Below are 25,335 nucleotides of genomic sequence, written 5' to 3'. Positions count from 1 at the left end.
AACAAGCTTGATTAGGAAACACTGAGTTCCCTCCTACTGGGGTGATTCCTGCCAGTGGAAATAGCTCTCAAGTAATGCTAATTATATGAAACAGTTGTTTACTCTATATGTAGCGAGGTGCCTGCTAAGATACTACTCAAAAAAAAAACAAACAAACAAACAAAAAAAAACAAAAAAAAATCAGCTTTAGAGAAACTCTGCTCTAGACATCTCTATATGTAGCGAGGTGCCTGCTAAGATACTACTCAAAAAAAAAAAAAAACAAACAAACAAACAAAAAAAAACAAAAAAAAATCAGCTTTAGAGAAACTCTGCTCTAGACATACCTAAATGTAGAGCTGGTCTCCTTAGTCTAGGGAGAGCCTGAATACTGTTTCTTCCAAGAAGATGAGGAACCCATTAGTGTAGCTTCAAAGTAGAACCTAAGACGAGCTGTTTGGGCCAAGTAGTTCATTTGGGAAGTGAACTCAGGATGCAGGAGTGGAGTTGTGGGGAGAATGTGATTGGGATGAACAAGCAGATTTCAGATGCGGTGGCTGATGTTACGCATACACTAGCTCTCTATACTGCCTGCTCAGTGCCCTGTGTTGGTTTGTTTTGCTCTTAATAGTGCACACCAGCAAGAGGGGCCCTTAAATTATCCCAACTGCCTTAGCTAGAGACATTGAGAGCCAGGAATGATTGGGACCAATCCCAAGCTTGATGATCCAGGGTGGCCCGGGACCAATGGCTGACCTGTGTAAGGGTGTAAAAGCCAGTTCCTGTGCCGTGAGGTGGAGCAAACTATGGTGTGACGTACATTCTAGAATTCTACAAGGCTGGGGTTCAGCTGAAGTTGCTCCATGTTCTGCTCCCCTCCCTCTGGCTGACTGACTTCTCTTAGGAGCTCTCGCTGCTTAGTAAGTCATACATCAACCCTCATTTGAGGACTTGCTTCTGGGGACAGGACAGAAACCCGAAGGCTGCATTATTGAAGTCACATCTGTAGAAAAGAGAGCCAGTGTTCTGCCAGGACTTGGTGAGAAGCATACAGGAAAAAAAAATGAAGATGGTGTGCCTTATTTTATTGAGTTGACAATTCATAACAAGATTGTATACACTGTCTTTCTAAGAAGATGAATATTAAATTTTTAAAGCATTATGGGAAATATTAATCTTTCACAGAATCCATTTCCTTGCATTTTAAACATTCTCAATGAGATAGAGCCTGAGAATGTTCATTCACCCATGTCTTAGTGTTTTGAACACTAAGGTTTTGGTAAAAACAGGATTTAATTTACATGATAAGGTAAAAGCAGAGAACTTAACAAAATTTCAATTTTCCCAGACCTTTTTATTCTCTCTGTGTAAATATAGCACAAGTTACCTCTAAGTGAAAGTATAACCGGAATAATAAATTGACCATTTTATGAACTTTAAAAAGCCTTTTAAAGATACATCCCGGAAAATGAGAAAGTGAATAACTGAATTGAAACAATAACAAATTCTTTTGCAAATCGTATGCTTTCTGATTATTTCTTTTCCAATAATTTGAAAGAGGACCTAATTAAGTTATCAACTGATGCATTATTAGATGATGCCTTCTGATGATACAACCACAATCTGCTATTTAGTATATAACGTGGAATATAGCAACTTTGCTAGAGTAAAACTATTTCTGCTCATTTACTTATCTAGTGAACAAGGTGTCTCAATGCTTGCATCTCTAAACATAATATGAATTTACTAAAACACTTTAAGAATACCAGTTGTATTATTTCATCTCATGCAAGGCTCATTCCGTGTGCAGTTTTTGGTACACTTTGGGGAGGCTGCAGTGAAGAGGGTCCCACACTGTGTAGTCTTGTTTCTTTGTTTAGCTTTCCTTCCTGGTAGACAGGAAGGTGCCACCGCCTTGTATTTCTATCATCTCTGGATTGCAGGGAGACTGGGAATCTGTCACTAATTACAGAAGAATGTGGCAGAGTCCTTGTATGACATTCTTTCTTCAGACAGAACAGAATTAGCTCCACCACTTTGAAATGACTTGGCAAGATACTTTCAATATAAGGTCAGAGTGTTTGCTGTATAATTTGGGAATTCTCAAGCACCAATGAAAATGTACTAATATATCTGTTTCCTTGATAGGTTTTGAGTACCTGATGCTTGTAACCTCTCCAATTATACATTTTCTTGGAAAGTAGCCTTTAAATTACACACTACCCATACCAACCAATCCTACAGCAATAGAGTTTATTTATTTAGTTTGGGAATAGGGATTTTCCAAGACTAACTGAACTTTATTTATCCCTTTTGTTAACACTTGATACAAATGAGAGCTCTCATCAGTGTAACTGTATTATTCATTATACTAGTTACTATCTTAGCGCTGTGAATTCTGAAAGAAACAGTGGGGAATGCTTTGCTGTTATAGTAAATTTAATTTCGAGAAGATCTTGCAATCATTGCAGGGAAAGTTTGAGAGTTAAGTTGATGGTGAACTAGACTGTTTGATTTTAAGTGCCCCTGAGAGAATGAAGTAGAGAGAAGGGGAAGAAAATAATCACGCCACATTTGACTCTGGAAAATAAACAGCTTCATCATACATCAGTGCCTAAAATATATATGAGTGAATATTAGAATTGCAAATGGATTGGGGGAGGAAAGAGTTCTGTCTGCCTTTATAGGATTTTGTTTTGCATTGGGCTAGGGGATTTCTCTTTCATATAATAAACTGAGACTGAAACCCCAACTTTCAAGTAGCAGCATGGACAAGAATGACCCTATTTCACATTGTGATTATGAAATGGACATTTTGTTGAGTATAACTTTTTAAATTACGTTAAGTGGAATCTAATGAACTTAATTGGGAAAAGAAATGACATTCATGGCAGAATACCCTTACCACAAATATATGCTATATTCCTAAATTATGGTGCCTTATGTATAAATATGTTCAGACTCCAAAGTTCTTAGAGTTGAGATGAAGGGCTAGATCCTGCTTGATTAAATGATCAAAGCTTGGGATACTGACCTTTTTTTTTTAATTAACAAATTGTCATTGTTTCACATCTTTGTAACTATTTTGAAATACAGAATTTCTCCCCTCAGGTATAGTCACTGTAGCTCTCTTACCACCACAGCACCCATAGTCCTCTACCATAGTACATTTTGCTCCCTCCCCTCTTTGTCTCTGCCTGTGGTGAATCCTCTCACCCACCCCTGTATATCTGGCTTACACCCCAGTTCTTGTATGCATAAATAAATAAAAAATATTTAAAAAATTGAATGTGATGCTGTAGCAGAGGCCACAGCTAATACTACAGTGAAATCTGAAGCTGAGGTAGGTCTGCAGGATGTTCTGATTTGGCGCCCTTGTACTGACCAGTCATGGGATCTAGGCTGCCCCCACAAAAGATATGATCTTAGGCAAAGTAACTCTTTTTAGGCTCAGGCAAGTCCCAAAGAGGGACTTAGTTGAGAAATATTGGCTGTCAAATCTCAGCTACTGGGGGAATAAGTGCTTCAGTCTTAAAAGTAGGGGGTGGTTTTGAGAGGTTCTCTAGAAAACCTACAGCACCTACTGAAATATTAGAATATCAGTATAACTAAGAGGGGAAATCTAGGTCTAGTAAAGAGCGACCTGACTTGAATTATCAGAATGAGAGTTACAGCTTCTCCCACTGTCTGTGGACCTGAGCTGGTCACAGAAACAGAGTTCCTGAATAAAGGGGCTATTGGGTCACCTGAGAGAAGGATCCCTGTGACATGCCAGAGACTTTTACATAAATTTTCTTCTAGACCTCTATCTAGGAAATTGAAGCCTTTTATTAGAGTGGCATGGACTGGAGAATGGAAATAACCACATCAGGGATTTCTTGATAGAGGTTCACAACACCCTGGTGTTCTCAGATGTTGATGTGGGCCACTGAGGAGCGATTAGGTGAACAAAGGAGATTTAACACCAGACTGTGATGGTTTACCCAGTTTGAAAATCATGGCTGGCTGAACCAACTCACCTTATGGTGGAACCCCCACATTGGCTTGTGGGAATGGCTGAGTGAAAACCCCTCAAACTTCCCTCTCTTACCAGGACCATAAAACAAAAACAGTATTACTTTGCTGAGTAACTAGAAATCTTGATATCACCATTTAAAAGATAGTGGAAATGGCCCTCCCTTGTGTCACAGTGGGTTAAAGCACAGCACTAAGAAGTTAAAGCCACTTCAGCATGAGTTTGATTCCTGCCCCAGAGGTGATCCACATGGCGCGGCAGACCTCCTGACATGCTTGCTGCTCCCCTCAGCAGTGTACTTCATCAGTCTGCCTGTTCTGCTCCCCACTCTGTCTCTGGTGAATCTTCTTACCGCCCCTGCACCTCTGGCCTGTACCCAAGTTCTGTATGCATAAATTAAAAAAAAATCTTTAAAAGATGGTGGGAATGATTCCTATCACATTTCCACTTAATTTTCCTGCTTGTCCCATGCAGAAGACCTATAATACATTGTTAGTTGGCTGTTGAATCTCAGTTCAGCGACTGCTGCAGGTGTGGTGGCTTTCCTAAACCAGTTACCACAGCACTTAGAGCCCACTTTTGCAGTAGAAACTTCTTTTGTCCTTTACGGAACAACATCTTCCCTCTTTTGCTGCTCAGTCTAGCCAACACTCTTGTAGCTTAATTCCATGTATAGCATTTTCCTTGTGCTTGAAACACTCAGTGATGTATTTTCTGAGAAGCAGGTTAAAACAGATGATCAGTCAGGGTATTTATTTATATTCAGGGAAGGGGTGAAAACAGGGTTAGGTTGAGGGAAAGATTTGACCGTAGTGTTATCCCAACCAAAATCCAAGTCACCCCAACATGGAACACCGAAGCTGGGATGGCCCTCCAGAGTTGTCCCAAGATGTAGTGATTGGCTTGTATTCCATCTGTTGACTAGTATAGGGGCATGACCTTGCACATGGGACCCTAACTCGAAGCAATCAATGCATGGGACTGAAAGCAGAAGGTTATCTACTGCTAACATGCTCAACAGCTGGGGAAGAAGCCCTCTAGTGCTCAGTTGAGATCTGCACAAATCCCAGCCTCTAGTAGAAGAAGGGAAGGAGGCAGGATGTTAGAATGAGGCAGCACCTGTGGTGGTAAGGCAATCTCCATCTGAGGGTCAGCTCCTTTTAGGAGGGCTAGGAGAGGTCTGATCAACCCTCCTTAGTGGCTAGTCCCATACCGGAAGTGATATTCCCCCCACCCCCGTGATTGGGGCTTTGTATTTTTCAGTTGTACACGTACTTATTATGTAGAGCCAGAAGATAAAAAGAGGAATATTTATGCGCACACATGTAACAGAGTGACAATGAGCTCTGTAATTGTATTAGTGTTCTCTTGTTTCCCAAACTGTTTTCAGAGGAAAATCTCCTAAAACAGCTCCTTTATGGGTGCAATGAATATTTTCCTTTGTGACTGTACTTGTCAAAACAGCCTCTGCCACATCCTCTTTCCATAACCCTGGCACTCTGGTTTTCTTGAGAGAAGGAGAAATGAGGGCTAATGAGCGATAGCAGGGAAATGGAGCTCAGAAAAAACAGCTGAAGGGATGCCTTGAAGACTTCTTGAAAGCAAACTTGACCATTTTGCACCTTTCTTTAAAATGTATGGAAATGATACAATTAGTTGGAGAGCTGAATTCCCCCTCCCGCTTTTCTAAAAAAAAAAAAAATGAACAGTGTGAAAATACTTTCCACAGTATTTGAGCTGAATATAAAGAAAATCCCTAGAAAAAAGGGAGATAATGTTATAGATGACAGGGGGCAAGGGCATGAGGAATGTATCAGGAATGTTGCGACAGATTTCAGTGGCGCAGTAAAAGAAATTTACGAACAAGTGACTGGGAGAAAGAAAAACTCAGAATGAAGAATGATATCAAATTTGCTGGTGCCTGCACTGACAAGGTAGTGGAGGAAGAAAAATAGCGTATGTGTGAAATCTGAGATACACTACCTCAGAATAGAGGTGTTGATGGAGTTGGCTTCTGCGTGATACCATTCCATGGGCCCTGGAAGTCGCTCCTACCCCCTCTCCTTGTTCATTGCCCCTCACCCCCCACAGTATCTTTGAAATTCTCAGCCTGACATTATTATATATTATCCCCCCCATAATTGTATTTTGAAGCTTACAGCATCTGGCACTAAGCTAGGTTTGTGGCTTTATTCTGAAGAAAATTCACGTTATTATGAAAATGTGAATCCTGTTGGGGGTGGGAGTGTGGCCTTGCATGGCCAGTGGGGGGTAGTGCTTGTGGCTTGTACTTTCTGGCTGCTGGAGAGAGCTGGGTGTCAGCTGTGGGATGTCATCAAGAAGGGTGCTAAAAGGGCAGGAGAGGTGGCCCTCCCTGGTGGCGCAGCGGGTTAAAGCACTGAGAAACTAAAGCCACTTCCACATGAGTTCGATTCCCGCCTGCCCCGGAGGTGACCACGTGACGTGGCAGACCTCTCCTGACCCGCCCACTGCTCCCCTCAGCAGTGTACTTCGTAGATCTGCCTGTTCTGCTCCCCACTCTCTCTCTGGTGAATCCTCTTGTGGCCCCTGAGCCTCTGGCCTGTACCCCAGTTCTGTATGCACAAATAAATAAACCTTAAAAAAAAAAAGGGCCCGAGAGGACTATGAATGGTCACAAGGGAGCTGCACTACTTCCTGTGTTCCAACACAGCTTCAGCCATGGAGAAATAGTGTAGTGGGATCAGTATTGTGAGGGCGAGTCCCATGCTGGTCCACACTGAGCTTATTTTTATGGCTAATGTGATGATATTTATTACCATATAGGCCTACTCCACAAGTTCAAAAGTCTAACTTTTGTAATCATGTAACTATAAAGCACAGGTTTACCACTGTTATAAGTAGGAAATATCTCTCCCTTAGTTCTACTATACTGAGACAGAACTTTCATTTTTTTATGTTTCTTTCTAATATTTGTTCTAAAATAGATATATGTTTTAAATAACTTGGTAATTACAGAACAATAACTGTTTTAATTAATTACATAAAAGTAACTTCCCATGTTGTTACACAGGTTATAGATTGTTTGTATGTTTGTAGAAACAAATACCCAGTTGTAAACAATAAATCTGAAAGACTTTAATAGTATGGATGCAAGTCAGGGGTGCCGGAAATGGTAGTGATGTGTGTTTGGGTCCTCATCCTTTCAAAGACTCAGATACAAGGAGAATGTTACATTTGGAAATACCAGGGCTAAAGCCAACTTTCAGTTGTTCATTCTGTCCCATGCTCTAGCCTTATTGTTAAATCTTTTGAAGTTACTTTTGAAATACGTTTTTGCAGAGAAAACTGCCAAGTCCTTTGCCACGTCTGAAGCAGATCTAGTCCACTGTCACAGTGGTGGAGTGACAGCCTTTGTCTCCCATGTTACTATGAACTCTGTCTCAGCTCAGATACTTGGCAAGAGTATGTGCATGTTTTCTAACAGTTCCTTGCTCTCAATTTTAGATGTCTTTATCACCCACTCATTTTAAAAAAATAATATAATAGTTTATTTTTACATCATTTTGTGCCTTTTTTAATCCCTGTGGACTTCCCATCACCAAATCATCCGTGTGCCATCACCATAGTCCAGTGCATTTCCCTCCCCCCACTGTTTTTGATCCCATTCCCCACTCCATCCCCACAAAATGTCTCTGGTATATAGTTGTTCATTATTATTATTATTTTCTCCCCTGGTCCTTTATACTCCTGCTGAGTGAAACCATCTGGTATTTTTCCTTTTCTTTCTGGCTTATTTCACTAAGCATGATCTTTTCCAGCTCCATCCATGTTGCTTCAAAAGGCATGTGTTTATCCTTTTTGATTTCCGAGTAATATTCCATTGTGTATATGTACCACATCTTTTTAATCCAGTCATCTACTTTTGGGCATTTGGGTTGTTTCCATGTCTTTCCATTTGTAATAAACATCACCCACTCATTTTTATTGGATTCAAAAAAGTAAAGAAACAGAGGAGAGCAACTGGAAGGGTATTTGAGATACTTGACACGCATTCTAGGTCACATTTTGGAGGAATGAGTAAATTGAGGTGCAGACAGTGGACATGGAAACTACGGAGGCTATACTTGTTGAAATAGTTCTTCAAAGTATCTTGAGGTCACTAAAAAGAAAAGACCCAAGAGAAAGAGTTACAAAAGAAAAACCCAAGAGAAAGAGTTACAAAAACCCTGTAATCACTGTGGAAGCAGAGGCCATGATTTTTTTGTAATAATTTAGTGAAGACTCTGTATGTACATAATTACATGCAAAATTAAATTAGACTCCAGTTTCCTAATTCCTCAGGTCTAGCTAAACAACTACTCTGATTTAGTCAGAATTCTAAAGAAAGGAAAGCCCATGTTTTTCTGCTTCACATCTACTTTCTGTGATAGTTAATGACAAATCCCTATTTTTTATGAAGATTTATTTTATTGTATAAAGATTTATTTTATAAAGATTTATTTATGGGTACTAGCCAAAGGGGTGAGGATTGGGGGTGGGGGTGTGAGAGGATTCACCATACAGAGTGGGCAGCAGGCAGATCTGCTAAAATACAGAGGGAGCAGCAGGTGAGAAAGGAGAGGTCTACTGCACCATGTGGTCAGCTCCCTGGCTGGGGATCGAACTCGTGCTACAATGGCTGTGGATAGCTTCACAGTGCTGTGCTTAACCCCTTGTACCACCAGGGAGGCTTAGATACCTATTTTTGTTTTTTAAGAGACATTTATTAGGTGTCTTCTGTATGGCATTTTCCATTAGGTTATAAATACAAAAAATTTGACCTTCACCTCTTACTAATTTCAATTCCCAGCCAACTTAACTCTGCTGATTCACCTAGGCAAACCCCCACCTCTGCTGTGGCCAGAGACCATACCCATTCTTCTGATGGATTGTTTGAGAATTAATATCGCTCACATGTTTGCACATTCTCTTGCACTCTTTCAAAGAATCAGTGTTTCTTGAGATCTAGAACCTAAATTTAAGGTTCTGCCCATTTAAAATTCACCTATGATGATTAATCAGAGTCTCCCTGGTTGTGCAGGGGTTCAAGTCTCAGCTCTGTCAAGCTATTGCAAGCCACTGCAGCCTGAGTTCTATCCCCAGCCAGGGAGGTGACCCACATGGTGCTGCAGACCTCTTCTGTCTCGCCCACTGCTCCCCTCAGCACTGTGTTTTAGTAGATCTACTGTTCTGCTTCCCATTCTGTTTCTGGTGAATCCTCTCATACATTGTACCTTTGCCCTCACCCTAGTTCTAGTATGCATAAATAAATAAATATTTTATTGTGATCAATCAGTCTAGTTTTAGTAAGTATGAAATCAAGCAATTCCTGGGAAATTATTTTTCGGATTCCTGCACCCAAATCTCCAACACCATACACTAACTAAACCAGAAGAACAAAATGTTACAAGAAGTTCCATGTGAAGGAAAAACTGGGTTCGTATAGGTTTTTATATCTATTCCAGGTCTGTAAATCTCTCATTTAATTCAGAATATCATGCTATGGACAAGATTAATCATACATGTACAAGGCAATATTTACAAAATATGAGTTGCTGTGTTATCTTTGCTGTAATCATCAGATACATTTGTAAACAGATTTTATAGACAAATATAATCTTTCTCATATAAATGTTTGCCTACTTCACCCTTTAGATGATATCAAATGAAACTCTATTTTCAACAAATTGTAATGTTTAGAGGCCAGGGTGTACATTAGAGGGATTATCTTGATAAAGAACTAATTTGAATTCTTATATTAGTCAGGCCTCAATGGGAAACAGATTATGTTCTTGAATTAGGGTAATTCAAGGAGAAATTGATAAAGGCACTATTCATAAAGATGTGGGCAGTGTATAGGGGAACCATAAAAGATATTGCAGGAACCACAAGCTTTAGCGCTAGTAACTGCGTAGTGCTGCATAGATACTACTGCAGGATCTGAAGGAAGATGAGAAAGCACTTCCTACGACCCACAAGATGATTCTTGTAAAGGTGGTTTCCTTTATTTGAGAAAGCCATCCTGCTCAAGGCAAAATGGAAGGACAAGGAAGATGTTGAAATCGTTTATACAGATTAGGCTTTCAAGTCAAAGAGCAAGATGGAGAATGATGGAGGGCAAATGAACGGCATCCTGGCCCACCTTCCCCATTAATTATAAATTACTGCAACTCAGGCTGTAGAACAGGCATTACACAGTCATACTTTGGCTCGAGTCATACTTCCCTTTTTGTGGATTTATTAAAAAATCTTTTTTATGCTTCTGTTAAGACCCTATTTTGTAGGCCCTCCCTCGTGGCGCAGCTGGTTAAAGCACAGTACTGAGAAGTTAAAGCCACTTCCGCATGAGTTTGATTCCTGCCTGCCTCGGAGGTGACCACATGGCAAGGCAGACCTCTCCTGACCCACCCGCTGCTCCCCTCAGCAGTGTACTTCGTCAATCTGCCTGTTTTGCTCGCCACTCTGTCTCTGGTGAAGCCTCTCGCCGCCCCTGAGCCTCTGGCCTGTACCCGAGTTCTGTATGCACAAATAAATAAATCTTAAAAAAAAAAAGACCCTATTTTGTACCAGTTTATATTTAGTGTGAACAAAACACAAAATCCCCACCGTCATTGAGCCTATAGTGTATCAGTGGCCATTTCTGTTAGTCAGGAGTCATTTGGCTACAAGAGAACATCACCCACATCAGAAATTAAAAAACAGAAGATTGTGAGAAAACCTTCTCAATTGTAAATATCATCAACTCTCTGGGCTGTCTGTTATAGTTCCTCCTCTTCCACCTCTGCCCTCCCCCCCGACGCCATCTCTCTTCCCATACTTTCTGTTCACTACACAAACAATGTAGTTGTACTTCTATCACTTTTGAATCTGTTCCTCCCTTCTCTGTATTAGGCAGGTTTCAGTTTAAGGCTCTTATTTTCTCTCTGTGCATGTTCAATTTGCATTTACCTTGGTCTCTACTCTGCTTCCAAACATTTATTGTTAAAGAACTCTCTAGTACACCCTCACCCTAAAAGTGGTCATTCATGTGACAGGTGCTCTGTCTTTGCCACATCTGTTCATCCATTCATTCATTCTTTAAATATTCATTCTAATATTTATTGAGTACCATTACACCAGAGGTCAAGAAAAAGGTCCCATGGAATGATACAACACAGTTCGTTCACTCAGGTTGGCTTTCAGTCTGGATGGGATAGGCATATGATGAGCTACAAGCTGTTGAAAGTGTTAGCAGGTGGATCAAACCAAAGCCAGAGTTCAAGGCCATAGCCTCCAAAAGAGAGTGCTTAATAGGTGAGAGTCTAGACTAACCAATTTGCAAAGTGGGTAAAAAATGGTAGCATGACGACTAAGCTGGAACCAGGATCTAGGTTCTCCAAGAAGAACTTGGTGTGTCAGAAAGTGCATTCAGATTTCTGCACACAGTAAACATTGACCAAGTGCCCACTCTTACAAGGGGGTAGACCTTGCACTCCAATGACTTTATGCATTTGCAAAGTTAAAATAGGCAGTTCTTAATAGTTTCTTGATCGTTTACATGCACTACCTTATTGTGAAATAAGGGAAAAATGAAAATGTTTGGGAAAGGTAGCTCTTTAACCTGTTGTTTGAAAATGAAATGCAAGAATTCAACATATGTAAATATGGAAGACCATGTGGAGTGTACACATGTATACGCACACCCATGTTTTGATAGGATATTGAGAAGTTACAGGGGTCTGCGTGCCTTAACTAATCTACTTGTGCTTTGAGTGTAAGGTGTGAAATTATAGTCTGTTCCTTCATCCTTTTTCTAAACCCTTGTTTGGAGTACCACAGCTTGAATGCTACATGAACTGACATTTGAAAAGAGAATTCCTTGCATCCAGTATTGCCCTGCATCCAGTGGTATCTTGGATTTTCATGGGTTTGGTCAAGAGCAAGCCCTTTTGGAATTAATCTTCCTAGGGTCTAGGCACTATATTATTATTTCACTTTAGATCAGGGTTTTTACACTTGGAAAGCACATAGAACTGCCTGCAGACTTGATTAGAAATGCATAACTGTAGTCTACTCCCCCACAGAGATCCAGCAGATCGCAGGTATATTGGTTTCCTAGAATTGCCATGACAAAATATCACTAACTGGATGGCCTTAGCAACAGAAATTTATTGTCTTACCATTCTAAGGGCTAGAAGTCTGAGGTGGAAGGTCTCAGTGTTACCAAACTCCCTCTTAAGGCCCTAGGGAAGGTTCTGTCTTCTAACTTCTGGTAACTCCTTGGCTTGTGGCACTATAACTACAATTGTCACATGATGTATATGTACCTTGAGTGAGTGTCTGCCTCCAAGTTTCTCCTTTGAGGATACCAGTCAAATTGAATTATGGACTTGCCATTGTCCAACTTTAAGAATTATGTAACCACATCTGCACTGACCTTATTTCCAAGTTAAATCACTTTCTGAGGTACTGGTTTAGGACTTTGAATGACAATTTTAAAGGGAACACAATTCAACCTATCACAATGGATCATTTACCAAGAACGAGCATTTTTACATGCTCTGTTGGGAGCCTCTTTGAGTCTCTACTTACACCTTTGGTCCCATTTGTACTCTAGTAGCCTAGAGTTTCGTGGAGTAGGTGCTCACCCCCAGTCTGCACCACGTAGGTCTTTTTGCCCTAGTTTCTCTGATATGGTAGCATGGAATGCCTGCTGCTCAGCCTTGAAGTGGGAATAAATGAGAAGTATAGAGCAGTTAATATCCCATGGGTCACCTTTGACCACTGGGAGGTGAAATGTAATGAATAAAAGCTGTTCTCTCTCATCCTCAGATGAATAGGTCTAATACCCATTCCATGAGGGTCTTTAGGGATCTCTGCAAAGATTAACCACAGTACAGTAGCAGTGACCAGCTTGATAATGCATTGTGGTATTGTTTTGTCCTCCTTCCCTTATTTTTCCAGTTCCTTGCTCCTGCTCTCTGTTCACTTCCAAATAATCTTTTCCTCAGGCTCTTCTTATGGGGGACTGGGACCTTGACCTAGGATCCAAGTTTTCCAGGTGGTCCTGATGTGAGTGATCCACAAACCAGTATTTGCTACATCCTCGAAAATTCTGTCCAAACAGAATGAGCTGAAACCATACTTCAATGTGTGTTTTTAAGAATGTACCCATACCACCTTGTTTTCATTAATTGCAGAAATACATGAGAAAGATCCTGAAGTCAGGAGAGGAGGGGGTCTGTATGAACAGAACTTCAAATCCACAGTAAATTTCAGAGCGAATGACTTCCTGCGACAGAAGCCAAAGTTTGTCCAGACACTATGGCTAGTGCTGTCTGTCCTCACCACTAGCTGATATCTGGGTGATGGATCAATGCAACTCATTTCTCGAAGCCTTATTAATTGTGTTTACTGAGAAAATTTACTTTTTGGCTCCTTAAAATGGTGGCTCATACGCTGCTCCCCCTTTATGAATTAGTGTGCTTCTAGGCTCCTGAGGTAAAAAGGCCAGCAAACTAATAACCTGTAAGAGGTTCAGACATGATAATCTCCCTGCTCTGGCCCCTGAAAATAGGGATCATGCCATTGAGAACCCTAGGCCTGTCTTAAAGCTTCATTTGAATCAGCCACCATTTTACAGTCACTTTTAACTTATTAGAACAGATATTCCAACTTGGTCTTTCTGGTTTTGCCTGCTACTCAGTTGATTGGATGGTCAGTTCTCCTTGGGATTGACTCAGCAGTTTAGAAAGTCAAGCAATTATTAGCAAGAACGACCAGCTCAGCAGAAAGGGTGACAATTCTGAGCTCTGAATAGCAGGATTTAAAATCATGCCGGAGATTGTCAACCCTATGTGCTCACTCATAGTTGTGGAAAAACAATCTTGGAGGGAGAAAAGAAATAATGAACTAAAAAGGATCAATGCAAAAGTGTGTGTGTGTGTGTGTGTGTGTGCATGTATTTATGTATAAAATGAGAGCATTATCTTAGCCAAAGATAAAATATTAATGCTCAGTAGACTGGCTTAGGAATCGATGAATCAACATGGAAGAAGAAAGAGAACAAAATAAGAACAAGACAAGTGCAGATCAACTGGCTTGCACCTAAATAAAGTCCCTAAATCTGCTGGGAGTGGAGTCAACCTTTGAATGGCTTTCACACTACTCTTTCATACTGCCTTTGAAATGGCTTGGACGTGGGTGTGTTTGGGTTCATGCCATAGCTTCTCCATTTCCCAAGTGCCAGCCTGTCACTTCACCTCTCTAGTGGCACTGCTCTGCAGGATTGCGAGGATTAGATGAGAAAATGTGTCAGAGGTACCCAGCTCACTTCTTAGTATAGCCATCCAGTAAATGATGTGGTAACTGTTACAGGAAAATTATGTATAATATACACATGTTACATCTTGAGATATTGTGTAAACAATCTTAGTTTCTGAAATACCTAGAGGAAGTAATCATGCATCAGTCACTGAGCATGGACCCCAGAGAGAGAATTGGGGGGCAACCCACTGTGTATAAGAAATGGGTAGATGTATGCATTTGTGTGTATACTTATAATGTCATATATACATGCTTATTTTTTTTTTTTTTTATTTTCAAAAGTCCTTTTAGGTCTGTTCTTTGGCCTGTTCTTTTTTCCATGGTTGTAGTATCTTAGACCTGTGAGGTGTGTTGATAAGTTGTGCGGGAAGAAGGAAGGTTAAAGTGACTGCTTTCTGTAGCATCACTTTATCTGGTGATCATAGATTTAAAGGGGATGTTCTAAAGCTGATTAGAAAGAAGCTTTTTGCATGAGGGGGATTTGTCAACTGAATCTCTTTGTAGGGGTTAGTTGACTGGGCTATTTCCTGATGGAAACTTGGACTAGATTTTTTCTCTTGTGTTGTGCCTATTTCTTAGAGAAGTCTCTTTCCAGTAGCTTCCCTTGAGGGTAAAGGACAGCATTCTGGGAGCAGAGTAGGGAAGAGATCTGGGGAGAATCTGGCATCAGTATTGATATACTTGCTTTACGTGTGGCCATCTTGACTGAACTGGAGGACCCCAGGCACAGAGTCCTACTTTTTGTCCTTTGCAGAGAACAGATTTCCAGTGATGTTCTGTGGAAGATGTTTCAAAGAATGAAAGGAGTTTCAAATAGTGAGGAGTATATCGGGGGACCTGGTTGCTTCCTAAAAACTTTAAACTCTTCTCCTTTACATTGTATCTTTCTTTCCCCCTCTCTTCCCACTTTTAGAGGTATATAATACTGCCTTGGGGATTTTGGTATTTGAATCGATGCACAGTTGATCTTGAATGACATGAGTTTGGACCACTTAAGTCTGTTACAAGGTAAAATGAGGGATACCCCAGGACTCCCAAACCTATTGCTCTACATGGGTTCTGCTATCTGCTGCATAAAGATGAAACAGATTGTGGTGCATAAGACCTTCAATAGAAAATAGCACAATTATTGTGCTATAGAAAGAAAAGAAGGAATGGAGTTGAAATAGTTTCCAGTTTCAAACCCAAAGCTACCGATCCTCTTGTGGGTAAATGCCCAGCCAAACAGTATTGGCCCAGAGCAGGGCCACTGAGACCCAAAATCTTGCTAGAAATCCAAGGTACCTCACGGTAGGGGACTCACAGGAAAGGGCAGAGGGGGCAAAAGCGGCCAGGAAAGTCTGGAAGGAAAAGAACAACATAAAAGTGCAAGTCAAGGCCCTCCCTGGTGGCGCTGCGGGTTAAAGCACTGCACTAAGAAGCTTAAGCCACTTCTGCATGAGTTCGATTCCTGCCTGCCCCGGAGGTGACCACATGGCACAGCAGACCTCTCCTGACCACCCGCTGCTCCCCTCAGCAGTGTACTTTGTCGATCTGCCTGTTCTGCTCCCCACTCTGTCTCTGGTGAAGCCTCTCGCCACCCTGAGCCTCTGGCCTGTACCCTACCCCAGTTCTGTATGCACAAATAAATACATCTTTTTTTTTTTTAAAAAGTGCAAGTCAAGATAATGGCTGCCATTGTCATCCTCCTCATGGATCTGTCACCCATGTCTCTGTCTCTTTGAGGTGTCTTGTTCCATGTGCCCCAAAGCCCAGATACAAATCCAAGACCAAGAAGCAAGCGTGGCTGCTACTTCACACGTCTCCTGCTCCATATCCTCCTCCAGATCTCCTCTTCATGTCCCCAGGTTTTCTCTTCTTCCAACTCACCCCTCCTCTTCCCACCTCAGTCCTCCTCCCATTCTTTTCTAGCTTCATTTCCCTGCCCAGCTCCACCCTTCCTTAGGGTGGGCCAGGGAACCTCGAGCCTCCCCTTTCCTGGGGATTACACTGTTACAGGCCCACTTGTATGCAGGATTTTTTTTCCTGTCTGGTTGGTCCCACATTGACAAATTTATCCAAACCACACACGTAGGTTGGCTGAGTCCCAACATGAAGAATCTGCATTTATGGAGGGCTGACCATATGTGGATTTTCTCAATCACATGGGTGGGGGTGGGGTGGGGCCGGCACCTTAGCACCCACGCCCCCATGTTTTTCAAGGGTCAGTCATTCTTTGTGTTGTTTCCTTGCTACTGGTTTCAGATTTGTTTCTGTTTGCCAATCAGTGCTCTAGTTTACAAAGTTTTATTGCTGCTGTCTCCTGGCCTCGGTATCCAGCACTTGTGGTTTGTGCCCTTGAAAAATGTTATCAAGACAATTTTATTTAATTTGCTATCTTCATGTATGTATATACACTTTCATTATGACCTGATTAAATCTGTCAATGTGGAAGTTTCCTTTTTTTGATCCAGATAATAGTCACTAAAACAAAGCTGAAGTATGCAAAATACAAAAGGTGGAGATAGAGGAAGACGAGTTGAAAAAGAGAAAGAAATGATTGTGTGTATTGGACTGTTTATGAGAACCTACACAAACCCTTTGTCGGACTCTGGCATCATCTGGTTCTCACTCTGAAGTTCTGCCATGAACTTCAGAGAACAAGGAAATGACAAGCATTGCTCTGATGATGAACTTGGCTTTGCAAGTTGATTCTCAGTCAGGCACCAGTGTTCTGGCTTCCCTAGTAAAAGCTTGGCAAATAGATCGTAGTTCCTATCATCAACTGTGATCCACACTCCCTTATTTCCCCTTCCTACACCACACCGGAAATGCAGCAGGAGGGAGGAGAAAAATGCAAGCCAAACCTGATTCTTTCCAAGGTTGCTGTCGGGTCCTTTCATTGCCAGCGCCATTCTGCCGCATCTCTTTGTTTCTTCACTTATTATCTTGAAAGCAGAAAATGAACAGTATTTCATATGTTTCTGAAATCCAAACTTTTTATTTTTTTGGAGATTTATTTATGTATGCATACAGAACTGGGATACAGGTGGGTGAAATGTGGTGGGTGAAATGATTCGACAGAGACAGAGTGGGGAACAGAACATGCAGATGTATTGAAATACACCGCTGAGGGGAGCAGTAGGCAGGTCAGGGGAGGCCTGCCACTCCATGTGGGTCACCTCCCTGGCTGTGGATCAAACTTGTGCTGCAGTGGCTTCAGAGAGCTTCATAATGCAGTGCTTTAACCTGTCGCGCCACCAGGGAGAGCCCCAAACTTTCAAAAATTGTTTGCCAATCTCCCCAGTGTGCACTAAACTCTACCACCTAATCCCTGGGGCAAGAAGCTATCATTTAATCCCTCTGGCCCTCAGTTTTCTCCATCAAAATCATACAAAGTGATGAGAATCTGTTACCTCCTTCTCAACTTTGATAATAATCTCTGTATCTGTATTCATAGGAATTTCATTTGGGGAACTAAGTAGAAAAGCAAGATGTTAGTATAGTCCTCTTACTAGATTTTTGCTAATAGACAAAAGGTGAAATCCATTAACTGACGTCCTAGTATGGGAATAAGGCAGACTAGAAGTGAAACTTGAGAGATGTAATAATCGTTCATAGTACTAATTGTAATATCTGAGGGCCAGGAGACCAGCCTTCAATTCTGACTCTACAGCTGTGTAAGTGGGTGATTTCACTAGGTCTAGTCTTCCGTTTTCTCAATCTGTACATTTAGGAAATTCTCCGAGGTCCTATGGTTTTAGCATTTTTTTTTAAATGATTCTGTGACATGGAAAAGGAAAGATTTGTCTATGTTTGAAAATGTAATTATTTTTGATAATGCCACTTACTAACTACTATGAATTGTTTCTGTGTGTGTTAGGCATTGAGCTGAGTAATTTACATACATTACAATTTCTGAGTGATGTAGTTCTTTATCTGAAAAGCAGGTAAACAATTTTAACAAAATTGTATATCTAATAAAGAGGCAAAAGCATCATGTGAACTCAGCCTAGTAACCAATAGATTTTTGATCAGAGAACTAGTAACTAGTTTAAATTTCAAGAGTATTCTAAGAGTATTCTAGCCCATCCCTTTTAACACGCAAAGAAACAGAAGAGTAGATGCCTTATCGTAGTACTCAGTGTATGTATAAACTTGAGAAGTCACTCCCTTTCCCTAGTTTTCTGGGTCTCAAAGTACAGGGGTTTTTTGTTTTGTTTTGTTTTATCAATGTCCCAGGCTGCCTTGCTCAAGAAGAATTGCCCAAAACTGGTTTGTAGCTGTGTCTTTCCAGAAATAAGTGCTTAGAATACAAGGGAAGTAATGTGAGCCCCTTGGAGAAAGGCAGTTTTTCAGACACTCTGACCTCAGCATGTCTGAAATGCCCTTTTCTATATGTGTGATTTTGAGACATGATTGGATGTGACTTTTTTGTTTTAAATGAAACACTGTTTCCCAGAACCTTATACTCTGGGCTTAACTCCATTCAAACTAGTGTGCATAATACTCATTTTTAGTGAACAAGCTTAGCCACATTGTATCTGTAAGAGCACCTGCCTTGCCTTGTAAAAGTTTATGCCAAGTGTTAGTGTTTTCACTGGGCTGACATTATGCCGCCTTGTATTTTTCCAGTATGCAAGTTCTTTGTCCCCAGTGAGCCACTAACTGAAGAAGTTAAGGCTGATGGCTTTGCTATGTTATTTAATCTTGGACTGTCTTGGACCATTTGTGAATAGCAAAGCAATAAGAGACAAAAACAGTTATGTAGGAAGAAAAGAGGGGGAAAGAAATAAAATATAAATGTTTTCTTTATACTCTGGGTTATAGCTGAACAAATGCCTTCTTTGCAGCCTACCTCCTTGTCGCCACTATTATTATAGAATAGGATGTTACATGATATTTTAATATTTGATGTAAAATAAATCAAAAAAATTACAAAATTATGTATTATGGTTTCTATCGTGCAACAATGAGCTTTCATAATGAAAAATAACTGGAAGGTAACATTTGAAAATAAAAATAGTTTTGAATTATGGGTACTTATATCTGCTCTCAACATGCTTATTAATTCTTATATGGCCTTTTAATTAAACAAGTACAGAGCTTTTAAATGGTTCCTCAAGTAGAAAAATGGGCAGAGGATACAGCAAGCAATTCACAAAATCAGCAAAAAGAAAAAGACCAATAAGCATGTCAAAATTGCACCATTTTATTTATGTGAAAATGTACATTTTTGATACTTAATTTTTTATGTGTCAGCTCGGTAAGGCCACAGAGTGCCCAATATCTGGCCAAACATTAATCTCCATGTGTCTGTCTGAATGTGTATGAGAAAAACCACTTGAATCCAGAGAATAAGTAAAGCAGATTATCAACACCAACATGGGGAGGTCTCATTCAGTCAAAGACCTGAACTGAGCGAAAAAGACTGAGTAGGAGGGAATTCCTCCTGCTGAACTTCTTGAGCTGGAATCAAATTTCTTTTTTTCCATGACTTTGGAGTTGGCCTGTAACATGGATCCTGTTGGGTCTCCAGCTGATTGATTTCTGGGTTAGAATATAGACCATTGGCCCTGGACCTGGATCTCCAGCTTGCTGATTGCAGATCTTGGGTCCTTGGGATCTTAGCAGTTTCCATCATTGTAGGAAGCAGTTCCTTCTAATCTACCTCTCTCCCCTGTCTTCTCTCTTTTCTCTGGAGGATGCTAACAACATTCTAGTGACAATAATACATTATTTCAGTCTGTTGTGTTACTTTTCTTAGGCTGCTGCAATAAAGTACCACACACTGGATGGCTAAAACAATAGTAATTTATTGTAATACTTTTCTGGAGCCTACATGTTCAAGATTAACAAGTCAGCAGGCTTGGTTCCTTCTGAGTGTTGTAAGGAATAATCTCTTCCATGGCCTCCCCCTAGCTTCTGATGGCTTGTTGGCAACCTGCAGCATTTCTTGACTTAAAGGAAGCATCAGTCTCATCCAGCACCTGCAGTTACCTTTACATGGTGTTTTCCTATGTGTGTCTATGTTCACTTTGTCCTTTTTGTAAGGGTACCAGTCATATTGTAGTTGAGGCCCCTCCTGCATTCTAGCTGTACTGTAAGTAGTTGTATATGCAGTGAGCCTATTTGCTAGGAAGGAAGGGTACATTCTAAAGTACTAGGAGTTAGCTTTCCAACACATGAACTTTAAGATGACACAATTTGACCTATAAAATTCCACCCTCGGGCTCTCACAAATTCGCGTTATATGCAGACTCCATTCTTCCCATGCCAACATCTCTAAAAAGCTTAACTTATATAGCAACAGCTCTTAAGTGCAGTATCTCATCTAAAATATCATCTAAATCAGATATGGCTTAGACTTGGAGTATGATTCATCCTGAGGCAAAGCTCTTCTCCAGCCGTATATTGGTAAACCCAAACAAGTTATCAGCTTCCAAAATACAAGATAAGAAAGACAGAGGATATATAATACCATCCTGAAAGGGAAAAATGGGAAGGGAAGATAGTGTCAGGTCCCAAGCAAGTCTAAAATCTAAAGGGAAAATTCAAGACTTGAGAATAATCCTCTTTGGCTGATGCTCTGTCTTCCAGGAACTGGGCAACCATTTTGCTTTCTGGGCAAGATCAATGCCTCTGTTCCTTAGACTTGTGCCCTCCAAGCTGGTGATACTAGTGACAGCACCACCTCTTCACACACATGCCTGTTCTCAAAGTCATTCATCTAATTCATATTCTGTAGTCTCAACCCCCGATAGAATGTAACCTTGTTACTCCAGTATGACTCATATCCTTATAGAAAGGAGAAAATGGACACAGACACACACAGAACACCATGCAGAAGTGGGATAGACCTGATGCTTCTACAGCCAAAAAATGCCATAGATTGCCAATAAGCCATCAGGAGAGGGATGGAATAGACTTCTTTACAGTGCTCAGAAGAACTGGGATCTACAGACTCTAGAACTTGCTGTAGCAAATTCTGTCAATACATTTTTGTCACTTAGGCCACACAGGGTTAGGTACTTTAGTATGGCAACCCCAGCAAACTGATACACCTGTTCTATTAGAAAAAAATAAAAAGACAAGTCAAATCCACTATTGGCACAGCTACCAATAAATGGAAAAAGTATGACTGGGTACTTCTTAGGAAGCATTTTTGGGAATGAACCGTAATAGAAAGTTCTGTGTGTCTGTGGATTCAGCAGCATACTTGCATGAGTATTTAAGACAGGATTATTAATATATAGCTATTGATAAGTACAAAATTTCAACAATCAACATTTGAATCAATAAAGGAATGCCTAAAGGTATTGTACATAATTATGAAATAAATGCATTTAGTTAAAAAGAATTAACTAGGTCAAAGTGAGTTTCTAGGAACACTGTCCTTAGTACGTTGCACAGTAAATAAAGCAATTTGGAAAGGAGCATGAGTTTATGATCTTATCATTATAAAATCAAAATGAAATCTGAAAATGTGTATATAACGCATGTGTAAAGTTTGGCAAAATGAGCATACATAATAAAACTCAGGTAATCCAGATGGCCTTCCAAAATGGCTGTACCAGTTACCAATTACACCACCAGTGGTGTGTTAGGTTCCTCTTTCTCAGCAGCCTCTTCAGCACCTGTAGTTGGTGGCCTTGTTTGTTTTCTTTTTGTCCTGAAGTAACATTGGTTTTCATTACCATGCATGATTTAGGGGAATTGGATCTCACTTCTTTCGGTGTTATTATTCACTTAGTGTGTTACCACACCTCACCTACCCTCAAAGCGCCTGTAATGGGTCATCATGGACCACTGGGCCATCTTCTGCCTTTGTACCCACCCCTACTTTCTCCTTTAGTGGACACAACTCTGCAGATATTTATAGGGTTTGTTTTGATTTGTTTTTGTTTTATCTGTCCCCTTTGTTTTCTTTCTTGATGTTTCACATATGAAGGAAATGAGTATTTGCATTTCTCTTTCTGTTTGTTTTACTTAGCATAATCTTCTCCAGTTGCATCTGTGTTGATGCATGTGGCAAAATTTTATTTCTTTTATATCTGAGTAGTATTCCACCAGTATGCACACACACACATACACACAGATATATATACATATATTTATCCCACATCTTAATCCACACCTCTGTTTTGGGGTGCTTAGGGTGTTGCCTTAAGTTGGCTATTGATTGTAAATAGTGCTGCAGTGAACATAGGTATGCATAAGTCCTTTCAAATTAGGGAGTGGAATTGCTGGATCATATCTATTTTTAGTATTTTGAGGTACCTCCCTATTGTTTTCCATAGGGGCTGGTTGTGGGTCTTTTAAATATGCGCTGTTCTCAAATGTGTAAATTGATATCAATAATTTTGACCTACATCACCTTTTTAAAGCAATGGTGAACGTTTTTCCATTTGTCTGTTTGCCCTCTGGATATCATCATTGTCAGTTGTTTGTTCATTTATTGATTCGGCTGTTTCCTTTTTTATTAAAAATAACAATTTTTTACATGTCCCCACATTTTTACTGTCTCCAGTGCTCCTCATTCCTGTGTGAGCCTTCTCTCCTCCTGTAGTTTGCTTTAGTACTTATTTTGTAGTGCAGTTTGACAGTGGTGTACTCCTTCAAACTTTGTATGTGTGAGGAAATGTTTTACCCCCTTAGAAAGATATTCTTCTGAGGTATAGAATGCCATATGAGAGTTTTTCTTTTAGTACTTTAAAATTGGTTTGCATTATCTTTAATGAAAAGTCTGCTTTGTTATCTTTATTACTCTGCATAAGCCCCCTCTGGTTATTTTTCAGATTTCTTTTATCATGATTTAGTCATTTGAGTATGAAATATCTTGATTTAGTTTTCATATTTGTTGTGTTTGGGAATTACCTGAACTTTTTGGATCTGTGAGTTTGTACTTTTCCTCAAATTTGAGAAATTTCAGTTATGTCTTCAGGTGTTCTTTGATTCTTTTTTTGATTCTTTTACATGTGGCTTTGGCCACTCACAGTACTGGAGCTTACTGATTCCTCGTTTTAAGATTTGTTTGTTTATTACATTTTTGTTAATGCCCATTGCTATGATTTTGAGGATACTGATGTTTTCTTGTGTCTGATTTGCATGAACCCTATTCAGTGTGTTTTTCGACTTTGCTTGTAGTTTTTATCTCTAAAACTTTGTGTCTTTGCATCATTTCCATGTCTATTTTGCTCAATCTTTTCCTACCTTCTTAAATATATGTGATATAGTTATATGTTTTGATGTTCTTGTCTAATTCTAACACCTGTATCACTTGGGTTTGTATCGACTGAATCTCTCCTCATTACCAGTTTCATTGCCTACTGCTTTACACACCTTGTAATTCTTCATTGGGTGCCATGTATTGTGAAATTTATTGTGAGCTGGATATTTTTGTCTTCTATAAATATTCACGAGCTTTGTTTTTAGACATAGTTAAATAACTTGAAAACAGTTTAATCCCTTCAAGCCTTGCTTTTAAGCTTTTTCAGGTAGACCAGATCAACCTTGATGACTGAACCAATTTCTTCCTCACTGTTGAGTCTACACTTTTCTCAGTACACAGTCCAGTGCCCTGTGAATTTGAAAACTTTTCCCACTGTGGTTGGTGGAAAGACAAGGTATTCAAGGTCCTCTATAGATTCTAAGGCTACTTGATGGTTCTTAGCCAACGATGGTTTACTACACTGTTGTGCTAATCAGTAAGCAGTTGAAGGGCTGGATCCTTTGCAGATTTCTGGAGCTCTGTCTTCATGCAGCGATTTCTTTTCTCTTACTCTGACCTATAAGCTTTAGCCACTGTGGACTCCTGAGAACCCCTATTACATGTACTTAACTCAGAGAGACTGTTGGGTTCAGACTAGGTCTGTGTGGTGACCTGGAAATTCTGTCTCGACAGTATGCCGGGCCCATCACAGGGATTCCCTTAGCTGTTCCCCCTTTGATAGGAAGCATTGTCTTATGCTCTCTGATAGCCAGCGTCTGAAAACCTTTAGAGCTTATGCAGTTAACCCTTCTACAGTCTGAGTCTGAACTGCACAGACCCACGTACGTGTTGATTTTTCTATTCTATAAGCCATTCCTTTTCTTTAAAAAGGCTTTGATGGTCATAGCACATCCAAACACATTTCCTGCTATTTAAGGCTTTCAGTAGAATCAAAAGCATTCCATCCTTTTGTTTCTCCTTCTGTTGGACAAAGAGAGGTTAAGTGGAATGAAAACCCTTTCCCTCTTTCCCATTTGGGATCTTCTCCCTGAAACAGTTGTCTTTTTCCCCATGATCTGTCATGGTAGATGAGACAGAATGTGAGGCAGTGGAGAAGTGTGTAGTTGTCACTTAAAACCTGTGGTGATACGATTGTGTTTTATTTGACTCCTTAGAGTGTAGCATATCTGTCCTATATTTGATAAACGTGCATTACTTTTTATTGAAGCAGGTTGATTTAAAACACTGTATATAATTTAGGAATACAGGTTCATGCCTATTCAATGTATTCTACCAAGCTACAGGCACCACCGTCCCATCAAAGCACCAATAGTCCTCCTCCACAGTCCCTTACTCACCCTGTACCCTTTGCTGCCACTCCCCTCCCACTCTGGTGCTCTCAATTCTACAGTCAGATTTTTAGGGTTTGTCTCTTCTTGCTATGTTTTTAATATAACACATATGAGTGAAATCATTGGGTGTTTGCTTTCTTCTCACAGTGCCCTCTAATTCCATCCATGTTGTTGTAAATGACAGGATTTCATCTCTTATAGCTGAGTGGTATTCCATTCTCTAGGTATCCACCACATCGTCTTTATAATATCTGTAGTTGGGCACTTAAGTTTTTTCTATAACTTGGCTATTGTAAATAATACTTTAGTGAACATAGAGTGCAGAGATCTCTTCACATTAGTTATATATATTCTTTAGATGGATACCTAGGAGTCAATCAAGTGGTAGATCTTTTTTTTTCTTATATTTTGAAAAAGCCTTCATACTCTTTCCCGTAGAGACTAGACCAGTGTATAGTCCCACCAGCTGTGCA

This window comes from Condylura cristata, unplaced genomic scaffold (assembly GCF_000260355.1).
Source record: "Condylura cristata isolate star-nosed mole 26May11 unplaced genomic scaffold, ConCri1.0 scaffold00027, whole genome shotgun sequence".
NCBI lineage: Eukaryota > Metazoa > Chordata > Mammalia > Eulipotyphla > Talpidae > Condylura > Condylura cristata.
The sequence above is the reverse complement of the archived record's forward strand: the minus strand, read 5'-3'. Positions refer to the sequence as shown.